The 15,741-nt window shown below is 47.2% G+C and overlaps 1 protein-coding gene across 1 annotated transcript in view; it reads left to right on the top strand.

Annotated features, from left to right (window-relative positions):
* The first annotated feature begins 14,924 nt into the window (after positions 1 to 14,924).
* Znf710 (zinc finger protein 710) overlaps positions 14,925 to 15,741 on the top strand; it is a 67,418-nt gene continuing 66,601 nt past the window's right edge. The window contains exon 1 of the mRNA XM_021167274.3: positions 14,925 to 15,625. The gene's annotated coding sequence lies outside the window, so the exon portion shown is untranslated. The remainder of the gene's footprint in view (positions 15,626 to 15,741) is intronic.

Raw genomic sequence — 15,741 nt, 5'->3', positions numbered from 1 at the left:
GAGAAACCCTGTGGTGGTGGTGGGGGACCATTTTGGTTCTTTCTGTTTGTTTGTTTGATTGGGAGCCTCTGTGTGTGTGTGTGTGTGTGTGTGTGTGTGTGTGTGTGTGTGTTTATTTCAAGACGGGTTTCTTGGCTGTCCTGCAAATTTGATCTACACACCAGGCTGGCCTTGAACTCACAGAGATCCTTCCTGCCTCTGCCTCCCAAGGGCTGGAACTAAAGGTGTGCACCAGCAGACCCTGCCTGATAGTGTTTTGTATTGGTTGCCTTTCTCACTGCTGTGACAAGATACCTGACAGAAGCGACTGTAGGGAGGGAGGATTTGTCAGCATCCCTGGTCCTGTAAGGTTAGTCGGCCAAGTCCTGAAAGGCTGAGGTGGAAGTGTGAGGGACAGCAGTACCAAGACACCTCATGGCAGGGTGAGGCAGAGAGGGTGGAGCCTGAAGCAGGGCCTGGCTGCAGTTCAAAGAGCCATTTCCATCACCCACCTCTGCCAGGCGGGCTCCAGGCTCCAGAACAGAACTGCAGGCTCCCATCAGGAGTCCTGACAGGGAATATTTTTGATCCAAAGCACAAGGCCTCTGATTTTTACTTTATTTTGAGAAAGCCTCTCCCAGTGTAGACCAGGAACTTGAAATTCTCCTGTCTTACCCTACCCAGTTGGGGTTACAGATGTGTGTAATCAGAGTTAGTTGTTTTCAATCTTTCTCTTTGCTATTCTCCCTACCCCTTCTCTTAAGTCCTGTATTAACTAGACTTTGTCTTTTACAAAAACAAAGCCCAAGGACAAAGGTTTGTTTGTTTGTTTGGTTGGTTGGTTGGTTGGTTGGTTGGTTTTTGGTTTTTGAGACAGGGTTTCTCTGTGTAGCCCTGGCTGTCCTGGAACTCACTCTGTAGACCAGGCTGGCCTCGAACTCAGAAATCCACGCCGGAGAAGAAACCCTGTCTCAAAAAAAAAAAAAGAAATCCACCTGCCTCTGCCTCCCAAGTGCTGGGATTAAAGGCGTGTGCCATCACTGCTGGGCCTATTTTCTTTATCTAATTTTTTTAAATAAATTAATTTTTCTAACTTATTCTCTTGTCTTTATTTTTCATTTTTTTAGACAGGCCTCATGTGGCCCAGGTTGCCCTTAACACTACATAATCAAGGTTAGCCTGACTCTTTTAAAAATGTTTATATTTTATTTTTATTTTATGTAAGTCTGTGCACCACATGTATGCAATGCCCAAGAAAGCCAGAAGAGGGTGCTGGATCTCCTGGAACTGTACTTACAGATGGTCGCTAGCCACCACGTGGAACCAGTGCTCTTAACTGCTGAGTCGTTTTATCATTTTTATTTTGGTTTTGGTTTTTTGAGACAGGGTTTCTCTGTGTAGCCCTGGCTATCCTAGAAGTCACTCTGTAGATCAGGCTGGCCTAGAACTTAGAGATCCACCTACTTCTGCCTCCCAGGTGCTGGGATTAAAGATATGCACACATGTCTCTCCCCCACCACGGCCAACACCCTGTGAGTCATTTTTATTTACAAAGAAAAGAAAGAAAGACGAAAGAGGGGCTGGTGAGATGGGCTCAGTGGGTAAGAGCACCCGACTGCTCTTCCGAAGGTCCGAGGTTCAAATCCCAGCAACCACATGGTGGCTCACAACCATCCGTAACGAGATCTGGCGCCCTCTTCTGGAGTGTCTGAAGACAGCTGCAGTGTACTTACATATAATAAAAATAAATAAATCTTTAAAAAAAAAAAAGAAAAGAAAGAAGAAAGAAAGAGAGAGAGAGAAAGAAAGGGAGAGAGGGAGGGAGGGGAGGAGGAGAAGGAGGAGGAGAAGGAGGAAGAGAAGAGGAGGAAGAGGAGGAGGAAGAAGGAAGGAAGGGGAGGGGGAGGTGTCAAAGGACAGCTTTGTGGAATCTGTTTTCTCTTCTACCTTCACTTGAGTTCCGAGGCTCAAATTCAGGCCATAGCTTTCCTTGGCAAAGGCCTTCAACCCACAGAGTCCTTACTGACCCACAGAAGTAGTTTTTTAAATATGTATTTACTTTTGTTTATAATGAATAAATGTTCTGCATGTATGTGTGCCTGTGTACCACAGGTATTTAGTTCCCTGGGGAATCCAGAGGAGGGCACTGGATTGCCTAGAACTGAAGTGCTAGGCTCTTAGCCCCCATGTGGGCCTCAGGAATGGATCCCAGGGCCTCTGCAAGACCAAAAACTGTGATTAACACCTCTCCAGGCCCCCATTATTTACTTTTTAAAGAAAGATTTATTTATTTTATGTGACTACACTGTCACTGTCTTCAGACACACACCAGAAGAGGGCAGTGGGTCCCATTACAGATGGTTGTGAGCCACCATGTGGTTGCTGGGATTTGAACTCAGGACCTCTGGAAGGGCACTTAGTGCTCTTAACCGCTGAGCCATCTCTCCAGCCCCAATATATACTTTTAAATTTTATTTTATGTGTGGATTTTTTTCCTGCATGTGTGTATGTACACCACATGCATGCTCGGTGCCTGAAGAAATAAGAAAGAAGTGTCAGATCCCCTGGAACCGGAGTTACAGATGGGTGTGACCACCGTGTGGGTGATGGGAATCAAAACTGGGTCCTCTGCAAGAACCGTGAGTGCTCCTAACCACTGAGTCATCTCCCCCATGTAGATATGAGAGTATTAACTTATATACACATACATACAAAAATGTATATATACACTTTATACACATTAGCACAGCTTTGCATATATATTCTTTATTTTATATATTTATATATTATATTTATTAGCACAGCTTTGCATGTGTGCTGTTGCTTTTCATAGTTGAGATTCTTTGGTTTTCCCCTGTTTACTCCCATCCCATCCATGTACCAACCAGGACTGGCCCTGCTTAGTTTCTGACACTAGAGGAAAGAGGATACATTCAGGGAGATACCGGCAAGAGACATTGGGCTGTCCTCTAAACTGATACTTTATTTTTGATTTCTCTCTCTTATTCCAGAGCTGCCTCAGAGGATCCCCAGTAAGTGGTTCATAGCACTAGTTTCCAGTCGTGTCATTTTGGGAACAGGGAATGTGCTTCAGATGACACCTGCATTTTCAAATTTATTGGGATTTTTTTTCCCCCCTGTGGTGGAAAAATTAGATCTTTGTTTAAAACTATTTTTCAGCTCCGGGAAAATTGTCTGGGTAACTTAAGGGTGAAGCCAACAGCCCGGCTAGCTAGAGGAAGTTGGAAAGGAGAGCGAAATGGGAACAGGAAGTAAGTTTCCAGAGGAACTGATCTTGATAGCAGAGGGAAGGGCCGAGGCTGATGCATGCTGGGATGTGGGATTCTTCTGAATGGGAAGTGAACTTCTGAAGGTCAAATTAGTTGCTTCCCACTTCCTTCTCCATAAAGACCCCTCCCCCACATCATTCTCCACCAAGACTCCTCCATCTTCGCTAGGTGAAGCAAGCTTTTTTTTTTTTTTTTTTTTTTTTTTGGTCTGTTTGGTTAAATTGTATTAGAAAGTCTGAAGGGAAACTGTCTCAAAGCAAAGTTACAAACAAAACCAGAACAACTGTAACAACAAAACCAAGAGGTGTTTTCCTTCAGCTGGCCTTGACTCACCTCCTGCCTGCGGGCCTGGTGTCAAACTCAAATTCCAGATCAAGTGAAAACCTAGTCTCTCAGGCTGGGGGTATGGCTCAACCTAGGTGAGTGAGGCCCTGGGTTAAATCTCCAGTACCAGAAACAAATCAATACATTGCAAGACCAGGGACATCGCATTCCATACTTGAGGCCTCGACTGCAACGAGACCCTGTCTCAAAACAAAAACAAAAGACAAAAGAAAAAAAATCTTCTACTAGATAGTAGTAGAAAACTTGATTACAGAAAGAGAATTTATATGTGAAGAATCCTCAGGCCAGACATGGTGACTTATGCCTTTAATTCCAACACTATGCTGAAGGGAGAGGCGTGTGGATTTCTGTGGGTTTGAGGTTAGCTGGGTCTACATAGGGAGTTCCAGTGAAGAGGAGTGGTGAGTGCTACCTATTGAGGCCTGGCTCAACACAGAAACAAGGGGCAGAGGCAGAACAATCACTGCGGTGAGAGGCAACAGGGTCTAGTGTCTCAAAACCAACAACCAAAGAATTAAAAACCACAAACAAAATTAAATAAAACAGGACAGATACACTCAGAACTCCTGGCTGTCCTGGAATTCACTCTGTAGACCAGGCTGGCCTGGAACTCAGAGACCTGTCTGCCTCTGCCTCCCAAGTGTTGGGATTTAAGACATGCGCCACCATACCTGGCTCAGGCTCTTATTCAATATGCCTGCTGCACCGCTCCCTGGCTCTCCTCCCCTCTATGCCCCTCTCACGTAGAATTTTGCCCTGTGGTCTAACCTGGCCTGGAATTCATGACAATCTTCCTGCCTCGGCCTCCTAATCGCTAGGTCTATCGGCGTGAGCTGCCATACCTCAATCTTGAGACTGATTACTGAATGGCTTAAAGGAAATTCTGGGGAAGGATCCTAACCACAGGGCTGACTCACGCTTACCACTATTCTTGAGGACTTACTGAACCTGTATGAAGGTGACATTGAATTCAGGGCGGGTCCTGGACTCGCTGAAGACACCCGGACTCGCTGAAGAGGTCCCCTGCTGGGACCTTCTTCCGTCCGGATGCCCTGCTTGAAGTCTGCCCCCAGGATGGTTACTAGTCAGGCCCCTCTGCAGGACTATCTGCCAGCCCTGTGTCCTCCCCCACCCTCCCCTCTCCCACCCCACAACCTCTTTATCTCTCTTCACAAAAAGCTCCATTCTCTTTTTGCACAATACACTGCCACAATAGATACTCTATTCCATCCAGGGCTTAAATCAGCAACCAAAGGGCCGGTTCCTCTTTCCGCCCAGTTCTCCAAACTTTTCTAAACGGAGAGAAGTAATTGCGTTGCACAACCTAACCTCTATTTGCAGACTGTCCTGCTTCTCCTACAAACTGGAAGCCCCCTGAAGACTCTGCATGGGGTCTTTGCCACCTCCCGGAGAATGCAAAAGAAGCTCAGGCATTGCTGTCTCAATAGCCAAGCGGTTGTTTCAGAACAATGAAACATGAAAACAAAAATAATGTCCATTAAAACAAAACAAGAAGGACCAGGAAAGTTCTGGAAGGGAGAGATGTGCTCGTGAAGCCCCTGCACTGCTGTTGATGTAACCTGTGGCACACACACACGTGCAAACATACCAAGGTTCGTACATGAGTCGAGTGCAGCCTTTCCATACCAGCTAGATGTGTTTTAGCAAAGCTAGATGTGGGAAGGGAGAAATATGGCTTGTTCAAGGAAGAGAGAAAAAAAAAATATACTCATTAAAGAAATTTGACAAAACTTCTGTAACAGAAAATAAAGGGCTGGAAAGACGGCTTTGCCTTTGAGAGCATTTGCTGTTCTTGCAGAGGACTTGTGTTCAGTTCTCCAGGGATCTGGAAGATCTAAATCCAGAGGGCACACACACACACACTTACAAATAAAGTAAACTGAGCAAAGGTGGCACACGCCTTTAATCCCAGCACTTGGGAGGCAGAGGCGGGTGGATCTCTGAACTCAGGCCAGCCTGGTCTACAGAGTGAGTTCCAGGACAGCCAGGGCTACACAGAGAAACCCTGTCTCGAGAAAAAGGTAACTAAGACAATACATTTTTGTTGCTGTTGTTTTGAGACAGAGTTTCTTTGTGTAACCCTGGCAGTCCTGGAAGTCACTCTGTGGACCAGAGTGGCCTGGAAATACAAGATCCACCTGCCACTTCTTCCTGAGTTTTAAGAATAAAGGTATGTGTCACCATTGCCCAGCAGGGAAATAACTTTTTTTTTTTTTTTTTTTTTTTTTTTGGTTTTTCGAGACAGGGTTTCTCTGTATAGCCCTGGCTGTCCTTGAGCTCACTTGTAGACCAGGCTGGCCTCGAACTCAGAAATCCACCTGCCTCTGCCTCCTGAGTGCTGGGATTAAAGGCGTGCACCACCATGCCCGGCTGGGAAATAACTTTTTAAATGTACATTTTTCCCCAGGTATTTTATATGTGTTTTTCTGGGTAAGATACATATATGCACAAACTTACAAAAATATAATACTGATTTATGTATAATTTACTATCTGATTAGGGGTGTTAGGAACATTCTCCACTGTTAAGTATTTTTCAAAACCTTGCCCATTACGGGGTGTGGCTCACTCAAAGGCAGAGCCTTTGCCTAGTATGCCCAAATTGTGGGATATTAGGTTCTTTTCTTCCTTCAGTTTCCATTTTTATTTTCCATGTTTGTGAATATGCTAACACTTTGATAAACATTCCTACTAGGAAGAGTGATCAATTCTCTCCAACTTCTAGAACTTTCAGGGCCTGGTGCTGTGGGACTATAATCCTAGCTATTAGAGAGCAGAGGCAGGAACAAGAACAGCCTAGGATACAGAGGGAGTTCAAGGGCATCCTGGGTAACTTAGCATGACATCTGAAGATTTAAAAGCAAGGGGCTGGAGAACTGACTCGGCAGTTAAGAATGCTTGCTCTTAGAGCCGGGCATGGTGGCACACACCTTTAATTCCAGCACTCGGGAGGCAGAGGCAGGCAGATTTGTGAGTTCGAGGCCAACCTGGTCTACAAAGTGAGTACCAGGACAGCCAGAGCTACACAGAGAAACCCTGTCTCAAAACAAACAAACAAACAAATAAAAAGCCAACAAAATCTAAAAAGAAAGTGCTGAAGAGATGTCTCAGCAGTTAAGAGCACTGGCTGCTCTTCCAGAGGACCCTGGTTCAATTCCCAGGCTCACAGCCACTTCTAGCTCTAAACCTAGGGGAGTCGGTACCTTCTTCTGGCCTTCTTGGGCACTGTACACACATGGTACACAGACATACAGGTTCACACATAATTTCTTCTTCTTTTTTTAAAGATTTATTTATTTATTATATGTAAGTACACTGTAGCTGTCCTCAGATACACCAGAAGAGGGCATCAGATTTCGTTATGGATGGTTGTGAGCCACCATGTGGTTGCTGGGATTTGAACGCTGGACCTTCGGAAGAGCAATCAGCGTTCTTAACCACTGAACCATCTCTCGCCAGCCCCATAATTTCTTTTTTAATTAAAGTGAAGAGAGAGTTGGAGATCTAGTATAGTGAGAGAGTTCTTTCCCAACCTGTGCAGGGTCCAAGGTTTAATTCCAGTGTTACGAAAAAATAAAATAAAAATTCTAGAACTAGACTTACAAAAAAATAAGAGGTAGAAACTATTAAACTTTCCTTTTTAAAATATAGTTTTAAGATGGGCATGGTGGTGCACACTTTTAACCCCAGCACTCCAGAGGCAGAGGCTGACAGATCTCTGGGAGTTCAACTTGTTTACAGAGCAAGCTTCAGGACAGCCAAGGTTACAGAGAGAAACCCTATATAGAAAAACCCGATATTGATCTTAAGCACTGAGCCATCGCTTCAGGCCAAACTTCCCTTAATCTGACCAAGTTTTGCATCAACTTTATCCTCCCATAATAATTAATATAATCATGGTCTTATTTATACATTACTCATTTGTTTAAGGAAGCTGGCCGTTGCCTGCTTATTACCATTATGAAACTTTTCTGTGGCAAATGTTTCTTCCTCTTTTTTTTTTTTCTGGGGTGGGGGTGGGGTAGGGTGGGGTGTGAAGTTAGCTCAGGATAGCTAGCTTCGAACTCACTTTGTACCCGAGGGTGACCTTGGGCTCCTGATTCTCTGGCCTCCCATTCCCGAGTACTGGAATTACAGACATCTGACTTTGTTAGTTTTCTTTTTTTCTTTTCTTTTCTTTTTTCTTTTCTGGGAGAAAGGAGAAGGGAAACAGAGACTCTTGTAGCGCAGGCAGGCCCCAAATTTATGATGTGGCTACGGCTGACCTTGAACTAATTCTCCTCCCTGATTCTTTTTTTTTTTTTTTGGTTTTTCGAGACAGGGTTTCTCTGTGTAGCCCTGGCTGTCCTGGAACTCACTCTGTAGACCAGGCTGGCCTTGAACTCAGAAATCCACCTGCCTCTGCCTCCTGAGTGCTGGGATTAAAGGCGTGTGCCACCATGCTCGGCTCCTCTCTGATTCTAAAGCGGGTGGGATTACAGGTGTACCACATCACACTTTTTCTCCAGATGTCTTAGGCAGTGTATATGGTCAGGCACACCACCCCAGCTTGTGGTTCCTGCAGCGTCCGCATCATCTCCCCTGGAGTCTTCCTTCTTTCCATGGCTGGATGCTAGTTGGGAGATCTGATTTTAAAAACCAAACTTCAAAGCATGAGAGACGTAGTTAATCCCAGGCAGCAGAGGCAGGTGGATGTCTGTGTTCAAGCTGGGACTACAGAGTGAGTTCCAGGGTAGCCAGGGCTACACAGAGAAACACCTGGCTGGAAAAACCAAAAGCTAAGAAAACATAGAACATTAGATATTACAATTAAATATTGCTGATATAGTTAAAAAAAGGTTCCACTGGCTTATCCTAAGGAAGACACTGGTCCTTTTGTTTTTGTTTGTTTTGTTGTTCTTTTGAGACTGTGTAGACCAGGCTGGCCTTGAACTCTGACATTTGTCTGCCTCTGCCTCTTCAGTGCTGGGATCAAAGGTGTGTGTGCCACCACGTCTGGCAAAAGACACAGGTCTTACTTAGTAAGCACCAGTTAACCTCCCCATAGAGTCAATCACTCTAATGGATGTTAGTGGGGGGGGGGGTAGGGGAAGGGTACACTCCATCTCTTTTCCTGGCTTATAGGACTCCTCAAACTCAAGACCTGAAAGATAACCGCTCCTCCCTCAGGAAATTGAGGATTCATAAATCTTTTTTGATTCATGAATCTTAAAACATACCTATCTTCCAGTTTTACCTAGAAGAGACCACTCTGGGGTTCTGAACTGCTGGAAAGAGGCCTATATGTGTTACTTGTAATAGAAACAGCTGATCGCTTTCTAGTGTCAATCTGGAAGATTCTCTTCTGCTTAGAGTAAATCAGGGTGTTAGCTACACAGTAAAGTCTGGGCTTGGCCCTCACTGGGATCACCTGGCACCAATGGGCTTTCACAGTTTACAAGATACAGTGTCTGGTGTGTTCTGTCACTAGCTGCTAAATTTCATTCTTTCTAGCAAAGCCAAGAAATGAGCATTAATTACTTTAGTTCCTGAGCTGTTACTGAGGCGGGGCATCTGCCCAGACAGGTTCTCCCAGGGAGGCAACAGGTAAGAAAGATAGTGGGAAGCTATGTGTGATTCCGGAAGGACTCCGGAGGGGGAGTTGCAGGCAGGGAGATTCAGATTTCAAGGTTATCCTTAGCTATACAGCAAATGTGAGACCAGCCTGCGTTACATGAGACCCATCTGAGAGAAAGAGAGACAGAGACAAAGACAAAGAAGATACTGAGGGACCCTGCTCCTATGAACCAGGCCACATACAGAAAACCCAACCAGAAACCTTAGCTGCAAATTTTGGCTTAGCTATGATAAAGTGCTGTGTAAGCCAGGCACAAAAAGGACTGCATCTGGTCAGGACCGTGCTTATTATTCCAGCAGAGGCGAGAGGAGCTTGAGAGTCCCAGCCAGCCTGGGTTGTATAATGAGTTCAAGGCCAGCCCAAGACACACAGTAAAAATCTTGTTTCAAAAGACACTAGAGCTGATGATACAGCTCAGCAGATAAGAGCGACTGCAGCCAAGCCTGATGTCTGGAGTTCCATCCCAGGGGCTTACACTGTAGAAGACCATGGTATGTTTGCATCCCAACAAAACAAACCAACCAATTCCAAAACTAAAATCAAGGCTAATTGTAGCTTTTTAAAACAGAAACAAGCTGGGCGTGGTGGCGCACGCCTTTAATCCCAGCACTCGGGAGGCAGAGGCAGGCGGATTTCTGAGTTCGAGGCCAGCCTGGTCTACAAAGTGAGTTCCAGGACAGCCAGGGCTATACAGAGAAACCCTGTCTCGAAAAAAAAAAAAAAAAAAAACAGAAACAATAGCAAAAAAAGAAAAAAAGTTTATCATAGTAGTTTTCTTTGTTGTTGTTTTATTTTGTTTTTCAAGACAGGGTTTCTTTTGTCCTGGAACTCACTCTGTAGACCAGGCTGGAACTCATAGAGATCTGCCTGTCTCTGCTTCCCTAGGGCTGGGATTAAAGACTTGCACCCTCACTGTACCTGCTACATAGGGGTTTCATAACATTGAAAATCTGCGCATATCCCGCATATCCCAATAATTTGTATACATACAAAGATGCCATGAGATATTGTGATTTGTTATGAATGTTACTCTACAGTGTTTACAGACAGGAAAAGATATTTATAACATATTACTGGATCAAACTGGTGTCAACCTGGTAAAGTGATACAATTTTGTTAAATTTATTTTTAAAAATCGCATTTGCTAGTTTGTAATTTTATTTATTTATATGTGTATATGGTATATGCACGTGTGCTTTTTGAGGGGGGAGGTGTTGATGACAATTGTTTTCCTGTATAGTTTCCAACTTTTTTTTTCTGAATGTTCATGTGTATGTCATGTGCATGGAAGTGCTCGAAGAAGCCAGAAGCGGAGGGGAGGGCACTGGGTCCTCTGGAGCTGCACTTGCAGGTGGTTGTGAGGTGCCAGATGTGGGTGCTGGGAATCAAACTTGGGGCCTACAAGAGCAGGAAGCCCCTTAATGACTGAGCCACTATAGCGGGCTAGCATATATATATATATATACATATACATAACAGTTATTTAACAATGTATATTCTGTGTAGTTTTTTTTTTTTAAGATTTATTTATTTATTATATATAAGTACACTGTAGCTATCTTCAGACACTCCAGAAGAGGGCGCCAGATCTCCTTACGGATGGTTGTGAGCCACCATGTGGTTGCTGGGATTTGAACTCCGGACCTTCGGAAGAGCAGTTGGGTGCTCTTACCCACTGAGCCATCTCACCAGCCCCTAGTTTTGTTATATGGATTTACATGTACATACGGGAAGATGAAATGCCTAGCCACTAAAACATAATGTCTCTCTATGGGCTTTTTTATCACAATGTATTTGTGCTATGAAGAAAGAAAAAGTCAACGTGTATTGGTGGAAACCTGTATTCCTAGCACTTGGGCCAGGAAGTCAAAAGGACCAGGAATTCAAGGTCAGCCTTGGCTACACAGCATCTTTGTGACCAGCCTGAGCCCTATGAGACTCTGGAGAAGTGCAGAGAAGGGCCTGTAGGCAGGAGAGGTAGTCTGGAGATAGTTACTCGGCATGTAGGAAGCCTTGGATTCTATTCCCAGTACTTGAATAAAATAAACTGCAGTACAGAAATGCATAATAGCCATGATGGCTATTACACACTTGTGTCTCCCTGGATCCACGGGGCACTTTATTGCTGTGATGTTTGTCTTCTGTGTGTCTAGAATCAGGGCCCTTGTAAAGGGCTAGGAGTCTTGGAGAGATTTAACTGGACTCTGGAAACTCAAGATTTCCCTCCCTGTGTGCACTGGAGTCTGTTTCTTTCCCTACTCTTAGGAACCCTCACAGATTTCACAGGGCCCATCCTCCAGGAATGAATTCCTACTGGTTCCCCAGGCAGGCCTAGAACTCCAGCGATCAGGCTGTCATACTTCTGAGATGACACCCTGGCCACCTTGGAGCAGATGTAGGTGTCCCCCATTCCAGCCACCCACTGGGACACAAGGCATCTTTGAAGGAATGTTTCTGCCACAGCTGGTTCTTTGCCTTTGTAGCCTGTGAGTCACTCTGGTTTCACCCCATATTCTCATTTCTAGGTTGTAAGGACACCTCCCCGCCACTCCCTCATTTCATAGTAATAATGAATAAAAGCTACTATGTGTGGCTGGTGCTTATTGCACCCAATAGCACAAAAGGTGTGGGCTCTTTTAGGCCTTGATTCACACTGGGAAGCAGAGATTTGCATTCTTGTCTTATAGATGGGATCGGTGGTTGATTCGACGGCCACTGATATATGACACATAAGTCTGGGCATTTGCACACAAGACTCATTTCAAGCCCTAGATCTACCCCTGCCCCCACTCACATACACACACTTTTATTTCCTCTCTTCAATAGTTTGAAGTAGGGCCTCACTATGTAGTCCAATCTGGTTTTAAACTTAGATATTTATGCTGGTGGCTCAAGCATGCTAGTTAGGTGCTCTACCTCTGAGCTGTATTCCCAGCCCTCTTTTTTACATTTTATTTGGGGACATGATCTCCATTTGTAGCCCAGGCTGGCCTTCAACTTTGGATCCTTCTGACTCAGTCTCCAAAGTGGCTAGAATACTTCTTTTATTTACCTCCGTTTCTATAAAGCAGGCCACTGGGTCTAAGTTATTTCCTGTTAGTCACTTGGAAGTTCAGGAAGCTGGCAAGTGAAAAGGAATAAACAGACTATTTCTTTGTCACCAACCCTGTCCCTCTACCTGTCCCCGCAACCCATAACCTCCCTCACTCCCTAGCTTGTACTCTGTATTATGCCAAGTACTTGAAGTCTTCTTTCTCTTTCTTTCTTTCCTTTCTTTTTAAAGACAGGACTTCTCTACAAAGTCTAGATTAGCTTGGGACTCCTTATGTAAACCAGGATGTGTCAAAGTCAGAGCTCCACCTGCCTCTGTTTCCCCAGAGTGGGGATTAAAGGCGTGTATCACAGGTCTGGCTGCTAAAAGTCAACTGTTCCATGAATTAGAGGAATGTCCCTTCTTGCCCTATAGGCAAATTGTCCTCTCCCAAGTTTTTGATGTTGTTTTGAGATAAGGTCTGTAGATCCAGGCAGTCCAGCAACTATGTAGACTAGGCTAGCCTTAAAGTCACCAAGATCTGCTTGCTTCGACTCCCCAAGTTCTGGGGTTAAAGACCTGTGCCTTGACACCTGGCTCCATCCCATGCTCTTGGCTGGCACATCCCTATTTATCTAGAAGTGACTTCCAGGAAACCTTCAATGGCCAGCCTTGCCCAAGCCCCTGTGAAGTGCTTTCTCAATGCCCTCATACGGCATCTAGCTATCTGTTGTCTCTCCCAGCCCCACCCCAACCCCTTTTTTTGAGGAGTCTCAGATAGCCCAGCCTAGAACTGGCTACATAGCTTGGGCTGGCCTTGAACTTCTGCTCTTCCTGTCTCTACCTTCCAGAAGCTGGGATTTCAATCCATGCACAACTGTGCCTCCCTCTTTTTAGTTTTGTTGAGACAAAGTCTTGCCATAATGGCCTTGGCTAATATATTATTCAATATGTAGTCAGTGCTTGCCTTAAACTCCTGGCAATCTTCTTGTCTCAGCTTTCCAAGTGCTGGGACTACAAGTATGCACCAATGATGCCTGACTGAGGCCCAGCTCTCTTGGGCTCCTACCAGTTTGCAAAGCCAGAACAAGGAGATGGTGTCTCTGGTGGTTAAGTCCTTAGCAGCAGGCTGGGGAGCTGGCACGGAGCAGGCACAGAAGCGAATGGTTGTTGAATGACTATTTGACTGTCAGAGAGGACTTTATATGGCTTGGGTGTTCTGGAGAGGGCAGGTGATGACAGAACTGTGGCTTCCAGCATTCCCTGTTACAAGGCTGGTGAAGGTGCTGAGGTCACTAGAGGCCCAATGTGCTGAGCCTGAAATCACGGGGTCCTTCTTGCTGAACCAAACTCTCTGGCTTCTGTTTTCTCACTCCTTGCCAGAAATAAATCATGTTCTGAGTGACTGGAGTCATTGCTCACAGCTCCGTGAGCTGGTGTAGGGTGGGGCGAGGGGCAGTGGCCTTGGGGCTCCTGTCAGTAAAGACCCAGGCCTTTGGGCTGGGGGGGAGGGGAAGGAGTGGCTGGTCCTATCCCTGGGAGGCTGCAGTCATTGGGGGAGAGACAATGGGGCTCTGCATCTGCTCCTCGCTGGGAGAAGGGACCCTCCAGTGAAAAGCCAGGGAGAGCAGGGAAGTGTGGGAGGAATTGATGAGAAGGGGTGGAGCCAAGGAGATGCAGCCCGGAGGAAGGAGGGAAGGGGAAGGAAGAGCGCAGGGAGGGGAGAGGATCCAGGCTTCCCTTCAGCTCGGTGACCTGGTCCGGAGCCACTGCTTCCCTCGCTTTGTCTGGGCCCGCCGAGACCTCACGTTTCTCGCCCAGCTGCAGTCCCAGTCCAAGGGCCAGGCATCCAGCAGGTGCTCAATACTTACTTGGGAAAATAAGAAATGTGGCCAACTTTGCTCTGGGAACTTTTCCCCCGTGTTGTCTCCACTCCTCTGGAGAAGCCGAAGACAGAGCTGGTCTTGGGAGCACGCCCAGGCGCCCCATGAATAATTGACCCTTGGTGGCGACACTGCCCGGCTCTGTCCGCGGGCTCCGTACCCGCCCATGCGTCGGAGTCGAGCGGCGCAGCTCTTGAGTGGCGGGTGTCCGGGAGGTTGGAGGCGGGGTGTCCGGCCTGTCCCAGAGCTGGGAGGAGGCCAGGCTATGCCGAACCCCGGGCACCGCGGGGAGCCACAAGGGCCCAGACCTCAGCGAACGACCACGCCTCGGCGCCCTCCAGCAGTACACCCCGGGGTCGAGCCTAGGCCCTGGGCTTGGGGAGGATGAAAGGGACCCCGAACTCCTCTGAACCCCATTCGCACCCGGGTCCCGGAGATAGCAGCCGGGGCCGTTCCCTCGAGTCTGACCGTCCAGGGCTCTGCGAACAGCTGTTTAAAGGCTCTTTACTGTTGAGGGCTCTGCGGCGACGTTTGCTCTAAGTCCCATCTGCCCACTTAAAAAATATATTAAGTGAAGAGCACCCCCCAGCTTCCACTCCTGACTAGGGAGGGGGCAGGCTCAGCCCTAACCTGTATTCAGGGGCTCCCCCGACCCCAACCCCCATTAGCTCTTATTTGGGATAGGGCACCCCAGACTTCCTGGGGGGCTGCTCTCTGGAGCCCCCTTTGTGCCTGGCAGGGACAGCCCCCCCATTTTCATGCGAGGTTCTGACGCTCCCTTTTCCCCCGCTTGTTAATCTTTGTTCCCCTTTTCTGCTGAGAGGAGGGGAAAAAAAAGAGGGAGAGGGAGAAAGAAAAGAAGGAAAAAGGCGTGACTCGATTTTCAAACGAAACTCCCACAGCAAACAAAACCCTTTTAGAGAAATAAAGGAGGAAGGAGGAAGAAAAGAGGGAAGGGGAAGAAAAAAAAAGAGAAGCCTCCAGGCTTGCAATTCGAGTAGGAGAGTTGCAGCAAGAGAAAGAGAAAGAAAAGAAGAAAAACCCTCTCTGCGGTAGAAAGAGAAAAAGAAAACTTGGGCCGAGGAGAGGGGGGTGCTGGGGGGGTGGAAGGAAGTGAGAAAACAAAAGAGAGATAAAAGGGCTGCTTTTCTGTCTCTCTTCCTCTGCGAGCAGGCTTAGGAGGAGCTGTTTAGCATCCCTTCACGTCAGCCCTGCCTCATTCCCTTCTTCCAGGGAGGGAGAGAGCGCGAGCGAGAGAGCGAGCGAGCGCGAGAGAGAGCAGGAGGGAGAGAGAGAGAGGGGGAGAAAGAGAGGAGCCGGAGGGAGGGTGGCAGAGCAGGGCGGGCGCGCGTGGAGGCGGCGCGCAGCTGCAACCCGGGCGGTGGGCAGCAGGAGCCCCCGGCCCGCCCGGCCCGGCCAGCCGAGGGCCCCCAGCGCGAGGAGCCGCGCCCGGACCCAGGGTGAGTGTCCCGCGAGCCCGCGGCCCCGCCAGCCCCCGGGCGGCCCGCGGCGGGGTGGCTGGGGGCGCGGGGGTGGGTCGCTGCGGCCGCGGTCGACCCGCCCCCCGCCTCTCCCG

This window comes from Mus caroli, unplaced genomic scaffold (assembly GCF_978045245.1).
Source record: "Mus caroli unplaced genomic scaffold, Mus_caroli_1 scaffold_8, whole genome shotgun sequence".
Classification (NCBI taxonomy): Eukaryota; Metazoa; Chordata; class Mammalia; order Rodentia; family Muridae; genus Mus; species Mus caroli.
The sequence above is the reverse complement of the archived record's forward strand: the minus strand, read 5'-3'. Positions and strand labels throughout refer to the sequence as shown.